Source organism: Triticum aestivum, chromosome 6A, assembly GCF_018294505.1.
Source record: "Triticum aestivum cultivar Chinese Spring chromosome 6A, IWGSC CS RefSeq v2.1, whole genome shotgun sequence".
In the NCBI taxonomy this organism is placed as follows: Eukaryota; Viridiplantae; Streptophyta; class Magnoliopsida; order Poales; family Poaceae; genus Triticum; species Triticum aestivum.
Genome location: NC_057809.1, coordinates 48,225,759 through 48,241,376, shown reverse-complemented (window position 1 = coordinate 48,241,376; position 15,618 = coordinate 48,225,759). Strand labels below are relative to the sequence as shown.

General features: G+C 44.2%; 1 pseudogene; it reads right to left on the bottom strand.

Annotated features, from left to right (window-relative positions):
- Nucleotides 1-15,618, bottom strand: part of LOC123129412 (uncharacterized) — a 38,036-nt pseudogene that overhangs the window by 5,252 nt on the left and 17,166 nt on the right.

Here is a 15,618-nt window from a genome sequence, read left to right as displayed (position 1 = left end):
AACTTCTAACACAATATCTAATATTTTCTAAATCAACCTCATACTCATCTGCGAGTAGATCCTGGATAGCCTTAGAGTTAAAAATAAAAAATTGTTTTGATTACCCACTCAAAGGCACATTGTTAGACTTCTCTTTGTGAGCTATAAAATCACTACCCCTGTAGCAATTTAATTTAGAAGAAACAATCTAGGCACACACCCTGCAGAACCGAAGGCTCGAAGGCGGATCTACCACCTTCCATACTAGTCACTTAAATATATTTATTTACCTCAAGAATATTACTTCCTAACTTCACCCCAACCCAAGTAGCTACGTCCCTAAGAAGGATCAGAAGAATTCAAAACAGTTGGAATGTGTAAATTACCTGTGTGCTATCTTCCATCTGATGATCCTCTAAACCTGCCACTCTTTCCATCTCCTTTACAGAACTTTCCAAGTTAGTGCTCAGATAATTTTCCCTAGCAAATGCTTCGAGATTGACCGACAACATCATGTTATCATTAGTAGTTGGTGCCGCAGGGATTCCGCATCAGGCTCCCTTCCCATCTCAGAAGCACCAACTGGTACTGCTTAATAAAAAAAATGTCATGTGCCTGCATGAAGAGAGAGTATATATATAACCCAACACGCCCCCAAGAATTAACCAAAGTAGCAACTAAGAAAGGAGACTGCTCTCCATGGTCGACTGAGCGATGAAACACGACGCGATTGAAAAGAAGCAGCAAAGAACCACCCCAGATGTCCCAAGGTCTTTTTGTCAGGAAAGTGATACGGTGGCTTCGCTTACGCATACCCCTGCTATCGTTACTGAGGTTGTGTGAAGAGATATGCAACTCAATTACGAAGAAAAAGAGGAATTAGTTTGTATAACAATAAAGCATGCTATTTTTTAATCTGATAAAGCATGCTATTTTAGCACATAACTAAGGTGCATAAGTGAAAAGAGATAGGACCGGAAATTAGGCATGTTTTCATGGTGTGCATGCTGCAGTCCAAGCCGTGAATGTGATTGGTTGGGGGCAAGAAAATAGGGGAAGATGCATCTCGCTTGAGCAAGCAATGAAACAAGAAAGTGCAAGACAAAATAGGAGGTTGAAATCCAGGCTACGTGCAATCAGGGATTCTTTTCTGATTCGGCTGGCACAGGATCAAAGTCTTATTTGTAACTAGAGGCCAACGTCATGGACGGACGGATGCAACTAAACTAGATGGGTTGACTACGGTCACCGGTTTCCGCTCAAGCCTCTATCTCTAACAAGTCAGCGGTTGGAGAAATTAATCATTTCTGAATTGGTAGTCCGGGACAAATTTTTTTATCACATAGAACAAGCTGCTTAGTTTTCTCTTGAAGTGACTTTATTAACTTGATGGCGAAACATTTATATTACCACCAGTTGACAGAAAATATACCTGGAACATGTAGACGCGAAGATGGATCTGATGACCTTGAAATCCTGATTGATTACAATAACCATTAGCTTCGTTAGAACATATAAGAATTATATCAGGTTAACCGAAGAATCGACATACATGTTTTTCTTTAAAAGAAAGATTTTATTGATTGAGGCGTCCGCACCAAGTGGGTGCACCCAGCCTCATAGAAGTTGAAGTAAAGGAGGGCATATTTCGTTGTGCTTACAAGGAACATTTGTAGTACCTTTTATCAGCCTGTCGCCTCTCTAATCTCTCATCGTATTCATCTGGCTCTTGTTCCTCCAGAATTTCATCCGATTCTTGCTCCAGATTCCCATATGGATCTTCCTTCAGAATCTCATCTAATTCTTGCTCCAGATTCCTATGTGGTTGTTCTCCCCCCAGAGTCTTATTTGATGGCATGTTAATTATAGGATTGGTCGGATGATTACTAACCAATGTCCTCAAGGCATACTCTAGATCAGGAGCTTCACCCCCAAAATTTGTGGAGATCTCTTTAAGGCCTGGCATATGCTCGATGCTGATGAGTGCAGTACCATCTTTTTCAAAATAGGGGATGGCATTGAAAACTAGCTTGAGCTTCCAGAGATTAGGCATTGCACCTTTCTCAAATTTTATCCAAGCTATGTCACTCGTGAACCTCAACTTGAAGTACTTGAGAATTGAGAACCCAGCCTTGTCAAAGATGATCTTGTCGTAGGGCGCCTTCTCCACATACAGAGAGAGAGAGCAGTGAGGGCAGGCGATCCTCTGAGGATATCAACACAACTCATCTGGAGTTCCCTCACTGCAATCTTCAAAATTCTTAGGTTGCCATGTTTCTCAATCCACAGAGGAATTCGTGAGAACATGATATGGCTATGTGGCGAGAACTCAAATCTCTGGAGAAGTGGGGGTGCCAGGAGATCCCATGACAGGGTGACGTCTGAAACGCCACGAGCATTTTTAGCCGATGAGCCATGAGCCACTACTAAAGTTTTCAGGTTGCCATGTCCTCCAAGTAAAGATATAATAGAACTCATGCTTCTATTCAGATGGTCAGAAGAAAGTGCAGAAGATCTGGTGAGGTGAAGATCCTGCAGCTTGCATACTCTCCACACTGAGAGACATCCTGCTGTTAATCCAATCCAGCAGATTTTTATCAACAGGAAGACCAAGGTGTAACAAGTTTGGTAAATGGATATCTCGTGGAACACAAGCAACTCTTGCATCCGGAATATCCAGTATTTCCAAACATTGTAGCACATGGTTTGGCAGTTTTATGCAGACATTACCTGCAATCTTCAAATATCTCAGTTGAAACATTTCTGAAATTCCAGTGAGGTCTACAGGGCCAACGTCATCGCCAGCATGACCGAACAGTTGAAGGTTCAGGACACGAAGAAGCTTGAACTCTGTAATACAAGGCATAGACTCGAGTAATCCAAAAAATCCAAGTGACCGAACTTGTGCCTTTGTGATGTTTGCTGGTGTCTTGGCATATTTTGCATTACCAAAGAGCAGAGATAGTCGACGGACCTTTTGAGAGAGTGACACCTTCTTTCGGCTGTAGTCTATTGCCATAATGAAATTCTCTTCTGCAGATTTGTGTGCAATAAGATCATGTACCATGCCATGCACTGCACAGGATAACACCTCATTGTTGTAGTTGGCACATATCAGTTGGATGAATCTTCTACCAATAAGTTGATCGAGATAGCTTTCTGCAACTTTCCCGATGTCTTGCCCTTCTGTCGTATAGATCAAACCTTCAGCCACCCATTGCTTCACCAAATCATCCTTCAAGATTGTGTAGCCCTCTGGATACATACTATGATAAAGCAAACATGTCTTCAAATATTGAGGAAGACTGTTAAAGCTCAGATTCAGTGCTTGTCTAGTTCTTTCTGATGCCGAGAAACAAGAGCTTAAGGACCGATGGATGTATGTCAAAAGATCAGTTGACATGACAGGCTGGCTTGCTAAAACACTTGCTATGCTGGCTCTGGCTAACGGCAAACCATCACATGTTTCAACTATTTCATTTAGAACATCTTTGAACTGTTCAGGACAATCTCTTTCAGAGCAAAAAAGTCTGTTAAAGAAAAGCTTTCTAGAATGACCATCATCTAGGTGTTTCATCTCAAAAACATACTCTGACTGATAGCAGCAACATGTTAATGCAACATCTTCGATCTGTGTAGTTGTTATTATTCTGCTGCCATGATTACCCTTTGGAGAAACATGATTAATAGTATGCCATACTGATGCAGCCCATACATCATCAATAATAATTAAATACCTGCATACAGATAATCAACTCTAGAGTTTAGGGAACATGGGAATTTTGATATATCTTGAAAGAAGAAAAAAGGCACTACCTTTTATCTTGTAGATATTGCTTGATATCGTGAATGAGATCAATTTCCCTACAATGTTGCGGAGGATGTTGCCGCTGTAGTTGCGAGAGCATGTCACAGAAAATTTTCTTCATATCAGGTTTCTTGGATACTCGAACGAAAGCTTGGCAATTGTATTGCTTCCTAAATCGGTTGTACAACACTCTAGCAAGTGTGGTTTTAGCAAGACAAGCAGATCCAAGAACAGAAAGCACCTTGAGCTGCTGGTCCCCATCGGTAGCCAGTGAGTTGATAAATTCATTCATCCGGCCATCGATTACTATGTCTGCAGTTTCTTCATATGGCCTTGGAAGAACCATAGGGCCATGGGACACAAAGCTACGCCTCAAGGTTCTGCAAGAATGGAGATTATACCTCTGGTGGCGTTGAATGGCCTCCTGGACATACCTCCTGAATTCTGATAACGTTTCTGCACTAATAACCTGAGTCTGGGAAGTCTTGACACGACTGAACCATTTGCGGAGGGATCTGGTGGCCTTGATGTTGTTGGCAAAAAGGGAGGGATCTTCAGGCGGCACAAATAATAAGCTGTCGACGTAATCCTACATGTCATAAGACAGGTCGCGTGCCTCATTCATCCAGCACATGGCCATTGGCGGAGGGTCTTCCACTTCTAATAGTTCATCAAGGTAGGAACTTATCTTTTGAACGTCATCCTTGAGGAGGCGCATCCTGTCCTTGATCCTCTTGGAGCAGCATTTCTGAGGAGCATCCCTAAGGAGAAGCATGTCCAACTTCCCAATAAGGGGTCTCATGGCGCCCAAAACATCTAAACACAGGCACATAAACAAAGGTAAAATTAATTAATGGATATTGCGTACACATGTGCCCTGTATACTATAGAAAGGCAACCATCAACTGTGTGACAAAGCAAAATGCACAATGTTGAAATCGGGCACCCGCGAGAATTTAACAAGGAACAAGCAATCAAAACAAGACGACAATCTCGTGGTCACAATGCAGACATGGCATGACAATTATCCATTCTTATGCCCATCGAAAGAAAACAAGTTAAGTAGTCCTGCATGCGATTACTTGGTGAAAGGGCCACCACTGTTAGGAGGAGTTAGATCTGAGAGGACGACGTTCTTGTGCACCTCAGGAGATTCCTTCTCTTCCATGATCTCCACCACTATAATTACCAGGTGCCCCTCTACTCAATTACCACTATAATTTCTCGGTCTTCTCACCCCCCCCCCCCCCCCCCATCCCTCTTCGATAGGCAGCCTGCATCAGATGAGGCCATGTTGAGCTCCCAAAGAAGCTGGGGTCCCATGGCACCAAGCGATATGACTATTGGGACCCTCAAACATCTCTCAGCTTCTGCCTTTGATCGTAGCGTCTAAACGGACAGATGCTGAGGGGACAGCATGGCAAAGAAAACTGTTGCAAAAGATGTGGTCGAAAATATGCAGAGAAAAATGAGCTGCCGTGAGGATAAACAATCTAATGCCACAGGGTTTGGATGGCCATGGTTGCGACTTGACTCATGTATGTAAAATTAATTGTAAGTAAGATAAACCTGCTATCCAGGCGCCTTATTTCTTCTATTAATTTATGTGGGTGCAATGTCTTACCTAAAAAAATCTCTGTCTCCAATATCTTCCCTAAGAAAATTCTGTGTGTCTGATATCTTACCCAACAAAGTTCTATGTGGCTGATGTCCTCCCTATGAAAAAGAAAATCATGCTAGGAAGGTGGCAGACGCGGCCACAACAATCCAGCGGATGATGATAATCGTTTCCTTGGGAGCGGCGCGCCGGCCAAACGATTCGGCCGGTCGCTCGCGAGCCACGCGATGAGCCCCCATCGTATGCCTCGTGCATCACCCTGGCCCACCTTATCTTCTCCCTCTTCCTTCTTCCTCCCGATCCCCTCCTTCTTTCTGTAACACCCACAATGCGGCTATATCTCCCACGTGTCGGGGCACGACTTAGAGGCATAGTCGCATGGTAGGCTTGTCGCAAGAGGGTAATCTTTACACATCCCATATACTGAATAAGAAAGGAATAAAGAGTCGGCTTACAATCGCCACTTCACACAATACATGAATAATCCATACATCATCCAAAGTACAATCAAAGGTCCGACTACGGAACCAAAATAAAGAGAGACAACCCCAATGCTAGATCCCCGATCGTCCCAACTGGGCTTCACTACTGATCATCCGGAAAAGAAGCATAGTAACGTCCCGAATCCTCGTCGAACTCCCACTTGAGTTCGGTAGCGTCCCCTACACTGGCATCATCGGCACCTGCAACCTGCATCTATTTGGAAGTATCCGTGAGTCACGAGGACTCAGCAATCTCACACCCACGAGACCAAGACTATTTAACCTTAAGGGTACGAAAGAGTAGTGAGGTGGAGCTGCAGCAAGCACTATCATATATGGTGGCTAACATACGCAAAAGAGAGCGAGAAGAGAAGCAACGCAATGGTCGAGAAACTATAAGTGATCAAGAACAAGAAGTGATCCTGAAGCTACTTACGTTCAAGCATAACACGAGACCGTGTTCTCTTCCCGGACTCCGCCGAAAAGATACCATCACGGCTACACACGCGGTTGATTCATTTTAATTAAGTTAAGTGTCAAGTTCTCTACAACCGGATATTAACAAATTCCCATCTGTCACATAACCACGGGCACGACTCTCGAAAGTTTATACCCTGCAGGGGTGTCCCAACTTAGCCCATCACAAGCTCTCACGGTCAACGAAGGATATTCCTTCTCCCAAAAAGACCCGATCAGTCTCGGAATCCCGGTTACAAGACATTTCGACAATGGTAAAACAAGACCAGCAAGACCACCCAACTATGCCGACAAATCCTGATAGGAGCTGCACATATCTCGTTCTCAGGGCACACCGGATAAGCTAAGCGTATAGGTACCAACATAACCCAAGTTGCCAAGGGACGGTCCCGCACGGTCTAGTTTGGACCAACACTCAGAGGAGCACTGGCCCGGGGGTTTAAAATAAAGATGACCCTCGGGCTCGCAAAAACCCCAGGGAAAATGCTTAGGTGGCAAATGTTAAAACCAAGGTTGGGCCTTGCTGAAGGAGTTTTATTCAAAGCGAACTTTCAAGGGGTTCCCATAACACCCAACCGTGTAAGAGACGCAAAATCAGGGAACATAACACCGGTATGACGGAAACTAGGGCGGCAAGAGTGGAACAAAACACCAGGCATAAGGCCGAGCCTTTCACCCTTTACCAAGTATATAGATACATTAAAGTAAATAAGATATAATAATGATATCCCAACAAATCCATATTCCAACATGGAACAAAACTTCATCTTCACTTGCAACTAGCAACGCTATAAGAGGGGCTGAGCAAAAGCGTTAATATAGCCAAACAACGGTTTGCTAGGAAAGGTGGTTTAGAGGCTTGACATGGCAATATGGGAGGCATGATAAACAAGTGGTAGGTAGTGCGACGTAGCAATAGAGCGAACAACTAGCAAGCAAAGATAGAAGTGATTTCGAGGGTATGGTCATCTTGCCTGCAATGTTCTCAGAGTTATCGAAAGCTGGACCCTCGAAAGCGTACTCAACAGGTTCCTCGTTCACGTACTCGTCTCCCGGCTCTACCCAAAGTAAGAACACAAGCAATGGAACAACAATCAAACACGGTGCAATGCACAAGCAACATGATGCAATACATGGCATGATATGCAAGATATGATATGCAATGCATATGCGTGCTCCGGAAGAGAAAGAATGATCAAGGCATGAACTTGGAAAACCAAGCATACCGCTGGAAAGATGAGATGATTTCGGTTCAAATCGATATAAAGATCACCGGAAACGGATGCACGGTTTGCAAATGGCAAGCACAACAAGAATGATGCTATTCTGTGATTAACAACATAATGCCACTTAGAATGCAATAAGAAACTAAGCTACTGCACTCCAACATAGCAACAAAGCATATGGCAGTCATGTACATGAGATGCTTGACAAAACATGAACACTGAGCTACGGCTAAATCACATTAGAACAGGTTCAAAAAAGCATGGCAAAAGTGTAAAAGATATCAGCATCACAGACTTAGTGAAAATACTAACATGTCAAAAACAACATCAGGAAGCACTATTTAGAGCAAGCAAAAAACATGCTACAGGAACATATCATACAAAGGCATGGCATGATTCTACTAAATGCATAGATCAAAAGTCCCTTACGGATCATGAGCCAAAAAGGCACAGAAGATATGATGGCACCCATGTAAACATAGAAAGTGTTATTAACAGTTTCAGACAGCAGAAAAACAGAGCATGGCATAAACAGAATTATGAAGGCAACTTTGCGAGCTCATGCCACTCACCATAAAGCATTGCATGACAAAACAAGCATAGAAAAAGCAAGATGACATGTTCATGAAGCTATCCATGGCAAGAGAAAGTTCATAGGATGCATGGATCACTAGCAACAACCATGGCAAAATTGATTAACATGTTAACATCCTGCCAGGAACATTTTATAGCAAAAGTAGAGCAAGAACAAGACATGCTAGACAACTCCATAAATGCAAACAGGGGCATGGATGGATAGAGAATAACCACATGTTCAAAACATCACTGAAGTATCCCAAAATAAGCATGGATATCACTGTAGCATCAAGTTTACATGGCATCAAAATAACATCAGGAAAAGGAATTTGCGTGCTTGTGCTAGTCACCACATAGATCACAAAAATACAAGACAAGCACCTCTGTAAAGATGGCATGGTGTAGTTCAAAACTCATGTAGACCTCATGCCCATATGATGCACACATCAAATGCAACAAAAATGACAAAACCTCATAAACTAATGATCTCCAGTAGCTAACATTTTATACCACACTTGCATCAATGAAAATGACATCATAATGAACATGAACATGCATATAAATGCTTCTAACGTGAAGAGCTCGATGAGACGAACAACTTGATATATCATATGCATGCTTTGGAGCTACGGTCACCGAGATATGATGCAATGAACATGGCCAGAAAAAGTTAGGGATATTCGGGACTTAGAAGAATTTCATCACCTCCTAGAGAATAGATCTAGGGTTTGGTGCACGGGAACCGAGGCAGCCGAAGCACTCGCTGGAGTTGGGCCGGAGATAGACAGAGAGACCGCCGGAGACGTCGAGGTCGCCGGATCCGGTGGAGAAGGGCAGCGAAGGGCGGCAGGGTCACCGGGCGCGGGGTCACGCGGCACGGCGGTGGCGAACGCGGCGCGAGGCGGCGGCGCGATATCCGGGCGGCGGCGCTGTGGCGGCAGGCGACGGCGCGGAGGTGGAGCCGGGGCGCGCTGGCGGAGAGCGCGGGGCGCTCAGGCGGCCCCGCCTGGGCCCGCAGGCCTGCGCGGGAGGGGCGGCGAAGTGGGCGCGGATCGCCACGTGTCAACCTGGAGGTGTATAGTTCTGCCAGCTGAGCTGCTGTGATAGATTCTTTGATTGGAAGGAAATGAGCCACTTTTGTAAGCTTGTCAATGACAACGAAGATAGCATCATTTCCATGCTTGGACTTGGGAAATCCAGTCATGAAGTCCATTTCAATATGGTCAAACTTCCATTCTGGAATAGCAAGAGGCTGGAGGAGACCAGCTGGACGTTGGTGTTCTGCTTTCACCCTTCTGCAGACATCACATTCATTCACGAATTGAGCAATTTCTCGCTTCATTCGAGTCCACCAATACGACTGCTTGAGGTCATGGTACATCTTCGTACTTCTAGGATGAATGGATAAAAGGGAATTGTGCGCCTCATTCATAATGACTTTCCTTAGATCACCTTTAGGAACCACAATCCGGTCCTCAAAGAATAGAGTGTCTTTGTCATCAATGCGATAGCACTTGTATTTGGGTTGGCTCTTGGCAATCCCATGTTTCACCTTCTTCACCATGGTATCAAGAAGTTGTGCCTTATGAATTTGATCTTCCAAAGTGGGAGAGACTTGGAGGTTGGCAAGAAAGCCTTGAGGAACAACTTGGAGGTTCAGTTTGCGGAAAGCCTCACAAAGGTCCGGTTGGAAGGGCTTGAGAATTAAGCTGTTGCAGTAAGCCTTCCTGCTCAAAGCATCTGCAATGACATTGGCCTTGCCTGGAGTATATTCAATACTCGGATTGTATTCTTGAATCATTTCGACCCAACAAGTCTGCCTGAGGTTGAGGTTGGGTTGAGTGAAGATGTACTTGAGGCTCTTATGATCTGTGAAGATGTCCACTTTCCTTCCCAACAAGAGATGTATCCACGTTAATAATGCATGGAAAACTGCCGCCAACTCAAGGGCGTGAGTGGGGTAGTTCCTTTCGTTGGGCTTCAACTGACGAGAGGTATAGGCCACAACTTTCTTCTCTTGCATTAACACAACATCGAGACCTTGTAGGGAGGCATCACAGAAAACTTCAAATGGCTTGGATTCATCAAGAGGAGTCAAGACATGAGCTGTGACTAACTTCTCTTTGAGGGTGTTGAAAGCAATGTCACATTCAGGTGTCCAGACATACTTGACATGCTTCTGGAGGAGATTGGAAAGAGGCTTTGCAATCTTAGAGAAATTCTCAACGAATCTTCGACAATAACTTGCAAGCCCAAGGAAATTGCGGAGCTGTTTGACATTCTGAGGAGGTTCCCAATTAACAATTGTGGACACCTTCTCGGGATTAACAACGATGCCCTTGGCAGAGACGATATGACCAAGGTTGTCACATCCCTAGTTCTGGTATGACCTAGACCAGCTAGTCAATTGTGCATCATGTTCAAATTCCATTTAAATTTGAAATGGGGATTTGTGAAACCCTCAGAATCATTTCTGGAAATAACTCAGATAAAAATTGCTCCAAAAAGGTCCAAGAAAATGTTCATGTAGCTCTCTGAAAATATTGGTTAGAGGTAAAATTCAAACAAATATTTTCAGGAGCTCATAAGTATTTATTTTGGCCATTTGGAATTAATGCAATAATTATTTGCATTGGATATATATATATATATATGATATATTTATTTATATATGTCCAACAACTCTGACTTTTATGTGAGGGGCTCTGGAATACTTCAACTAGCTCCTACAACAAAATCCAGAAGAAAATAAATTGATTTAGTATTTTATTAAATCAAAACAAATGTCAGAAAAAAGAAAAACAAAAATGGGAAAAAACCTACCTGGACCTTACCTGGGGCCAGCTCCTGTGCTGGCCCAGCACTGTGCGGCCTGGCCGGCCCAGTTGGCCAGCCTAGCCCACCTGCCCCCCTGTTGGAAATATGCCCTAGAGGCAATAATAAATTGATTATTATTATATTTCCTTGTTCATGATAATCTTTTATTATCCATGCTAGAATTGTATTGATAGGAAACTCAGATACATGTGTGGATACATAGACAACACCATGTCCCTAGTAAGCTTCTAGTTGACTAGCTCGTTGATCAATAGATGGTTACGGTTTCCTGACCATGGACATTGGATGTCGTTGATAACGGGATCACATCATTAGGAGAATGATGTGATGGACAAGACCCAATCCTAAGCCTAGCACAAAGATCATGTAGTTCGTATGCTAAAGCTTTTCTAATGTCAAGTATCATTTCCTTAGACCATGAGATTGTGCAACTCCCGGATACCGTAGGAATACTTTGGGTGTGCCAAACGTCACAACGTAACTGGGTGGCTATAAAGGTACACTACAGGTATCTCTGAAAGTGTCTGTTGGGTTGGCATGAATCGAGATTGGGATTTGTCACACCGTGTGACGGAGAGGTATCTCTGGGCCCACTCGATAGGACATCATCATAATGTGCACAATGTGATCAAGGAGTTGATCACGGGATGATGTGTTATGGAACGAGTAAAGAGACTTGCCGGTAACGAGATTGAACAAGGTATCGGGATACCGACGATCGAATCTCGGGCAAGTATCATACCGATAGACAAAGGGAATTGTATACGGGATTGATTAAGTCCTTGACATTGTGGTTCATCCGATAAGATCATCGTGGAGCATGTGGGAGCCAACATGGGTATCCAGATCCCGCTGTTGGTTATTGACCGGAGAACGTCTCGGTCATGTCTGCATGGTTCCCGAACCCGTAGGGTCTACACACTTAAGGTTCGATGACGCTAGGGTTATAAAGGAAGTTTGTATGTGGTTACCGAATGTTGTTCGGAGTCCCGGATGAGTTCCCGGACGTCACGAGGAGTTCTGGAATGGTCCGAAGGTAAAGATTTATATATGAGAAGTCCTGTTTGGTCACCGGAAAGGTTTCGGGTTTTATCGGTAACGTACCGGGACCACCGGGAGGGTCCCGGGGGTCCACCAAGTGGGGCCACCAGCCCCGGAGGCTTGCATGGGCCAAGAGTGGTAAGGGACCAGCCCCTGAGTGGGCTGGTGCGCCTCCCACAAGGCCCAAGGCTCCTAAAGGGAAGAAGGGGGGGGGGGGGCAAACCCTAAGGGCAGATGGGCCCTAAGGCCCATTCTCCCTGCGCCTCCCTCTCCTCCCCTCTTGGCCGCCCCCCTTTTCCCATCTAGGGCTGCCGCCCCCCTAGGGGTGGGAACCCTAGAGGGGGCGCACCCTCCTCCCCTCCTCCTATAAATAGTGAGGCCTAGGGGCTGCCCAACATATGATTTGATCTTTCCCTGTTGGTGCAGCCCTCCCTCTCTTTCTCCTCCTCTCCCGTGGTGCTTGGCGAAGCCCTGCAGGATTTCCACGCTCCTCCACCACCACCACGCCATTGTGCTGCTGCTGGATGGAGTCTTCCTCAACCTCTCCCTCTCTCCTTGCTGGATCAAGGCATGGGAGACGTCACCGGGCTGTACGTGTGTTGAACGCGGAGGTGCCGTCCGTTCGGCACTAGGATCTCCGGTGATTTGGATCACGACGAGTACGACTCCTTCAACCCCGTTCTCTTGAACGCTTCCGCTTAGCGATCTACAAGGGTATGTAGATGCACTCTCCTTCCCTCGTTGCTGGTTTCTCCATAGATAGATCTTGGTGACACGTAGGAAAATTTTGAATTTCTGCTACGTTCCCCAACAGTGGCATCATGAGCTAGGTCTATTGCGTAGATTCTATGCACGAGTAGAACACAAAGTAGTTGTGGGCATTGATTTTGTCCAATATGCTTACCGTTACTAGTCCAATCTTGTTTCGACGGTATTGTGGGATGAAGCGGCCCGGACCGACCTTACACGTACTCTTACGTGAGACAGGTTCCACCGACTGACATGCACTAGTTGCATAAGGTGGCTAGCGGGTGCCAGTCTCTCCCACTTTAGTCGGAACGGATTCGATGAAAAGGGTCCTTATGAAGGGTAAATAGCAATTGGCATATCACGTTGTGGTCTTTGCGTAGGTAAGAAACATTCTTGCTAGAAACCCATAGCAGCCACGTAAAACATGCAAACAACAATTAGAGGACGTCTAACTTGTTTTTGCAGGGTATGCTATGTGATGTGATATGGCCAAGAAGAATGTGATGAATGATATGTGATGTATGAGATTGATCATGTTCTTGTAATAGGAATCACGACTTGCATGTCGATGAGTATGACAACCGGCAGGAGCCATAGGAGTTGTCTTAATTTATTTATGACCTGCGTGTCAACATAAACGTCATGTAATTACTTTACTTTATTGCTAACCGTTAGCTGTAGTAGTAGAAGTAATAGTTGATGAGACAACTTCAAGAAGACACGATGATGGAGATAATGATGATGGAGATCATGGTGTCATGCCGGTGACAAGATGATCATGGAGCCCCAAGATGGAGATCAAAGGAGCTATATGATATTGGACATATCATGTCACTATTATTTGATTGCATGTGATGTTTATCATGTTTATACATCTTATTTGCTTAGAATGACGGTAGTAAATAAGATGATCCCTCGTAATAATTTCAAGAAAGTGTTCCCCCTAACTGTGCACCGTTGCAAAAGTTCGTCGTTTCGAAGCACCACGTGATGATCGGGTGTGATAGATTCTAACGTTCACATACAACGGGTGTTGACGAGCCTAGCATGTACAGACATGGCCTCGGAACACATGCAAACACTTAGGTTGACTTGACGAGCCTAGCATGTACAGACATGGCCCCGGAACACAGAAGACCGAAAGGTCGAGCATGAGTCGTATGGTAGATACGATCAGCATGAAGATGTTCACCGATGTTGACTAGTCCGTCTCACGTGATGATCGGACACAGCCTAGTTGACTCGGATCATGTAATCACTTAGATGACTAGAGGGATGTCTATCTGAGTGGGAGTTCATAAGATGAACTTAATTATCCTGAACATAGTCAAAAGGATTTTGCAAATTATGTCGTAGCTCGCGCTTCAGTTCTACTGTTTAGTTATGTTCCTAGAGAAAATTTAGTTGAAAGTTGATAGTAGCAATTATGCGGACTAGGTCCGTAAACTGAGGATTGTCCTCATTGCTTCACAGAAGGCTTATGTCCTTAATGCACCGCTCAGTGTGCTGAACCTCGAACGTTGTCTGTGGATGTTGCGAACATCTGACATACACATTTTGATAACTACGTGATAGTTCAATTAAACGGTTTAGAGTTGAGGCACCGAAGACGTCTTGAAACGTCGCGAAACATATGAGATGTTTCGAGGGCTGAAATTGGGATTTCAGGCTTGTGCTCACGTCAAGAGGTATAAGACCTCCGACGATTTTCTTAGCCTGCAGACTAAGGGAGAAAAGCTCAATTGTTGAGATTGTGCTCAGATTGTCTGAGTACAACAATCGCTTGAATCAAGTGGGAGTTGATCTTCCAAATGAAATAGTGATAGTTCTCCGAAGTCATTACCACCAAGCTGCTAGAGCTTCGTGATGAACTATAATATATCAGGGACATATATGATGATCCTTGAGATATTCGCGATGTTTGACACCACAAAAGTAGAAATCAAGAAGGAACATCAATTGTTGATGGTTAGTGAAACCGCTAGTTTCAAGAAGGGCAAGGGCAAAAGGGGATGCTTCATGAAACGGCAATTCAGCTGCTGCTCTAGTGAAGAAACCCAAGGTTGAACCCAAACCCGAGACTAAGTGCTTCTGTAATAAGGGGAACAACCACTGGAGCAGAATTACCCTAGATACTTGGTAGATTAGAAGGCTGGCAAGGTCGATAGAAGTATATTGGATATACATTGTGTTGATGTGTACTTTACTAGTACTCCTAGTAGCACCAGGGTATTAGATACCGGTTCGGTTGCTAAGTGTTAGTAACTCGAAATAAAAGCTACGGAATAAACGGAGACTAGCTAAAGGTGAGCTAACGATATGTGTTGGAAGTGTTTCCAATGTTGATATGATCAAGCATCGCACGCTCCCTCTACCATCGAGATTGGTGTTAAACCTAAATAATTGTTATTTGGTGTTTGCGTTGAGCATAGACATGATTGGATTACGTCTATCGCAATACGGTTATTCATTTAAAGAGAATAATAGTTACTCTGTTTATTTGAATAATACCTTCAATGGTCTTGCACCTAAAATGAATGGTTTATTGAATCTCGATCGTAGTGATACACATGTTCATGCCAAAAGATATAAGATAGTAATGATAGTACCACCTACTTGTGGCACTGCCACGTAAGTCATATCGGTATAAAACGCATGAAGAAGCTCCATGTTGATGGATCTTTGGACTCACTCGTTTTTGAAAAGATTGAGACATGCGAACCATGTCTATTGGTGTATATGCATGAAGAAACTCCATGCAAATGGACCGTTTGGACTCACTTGATTTTGAATCACTTGAGACATGCAAATCATACCACATGG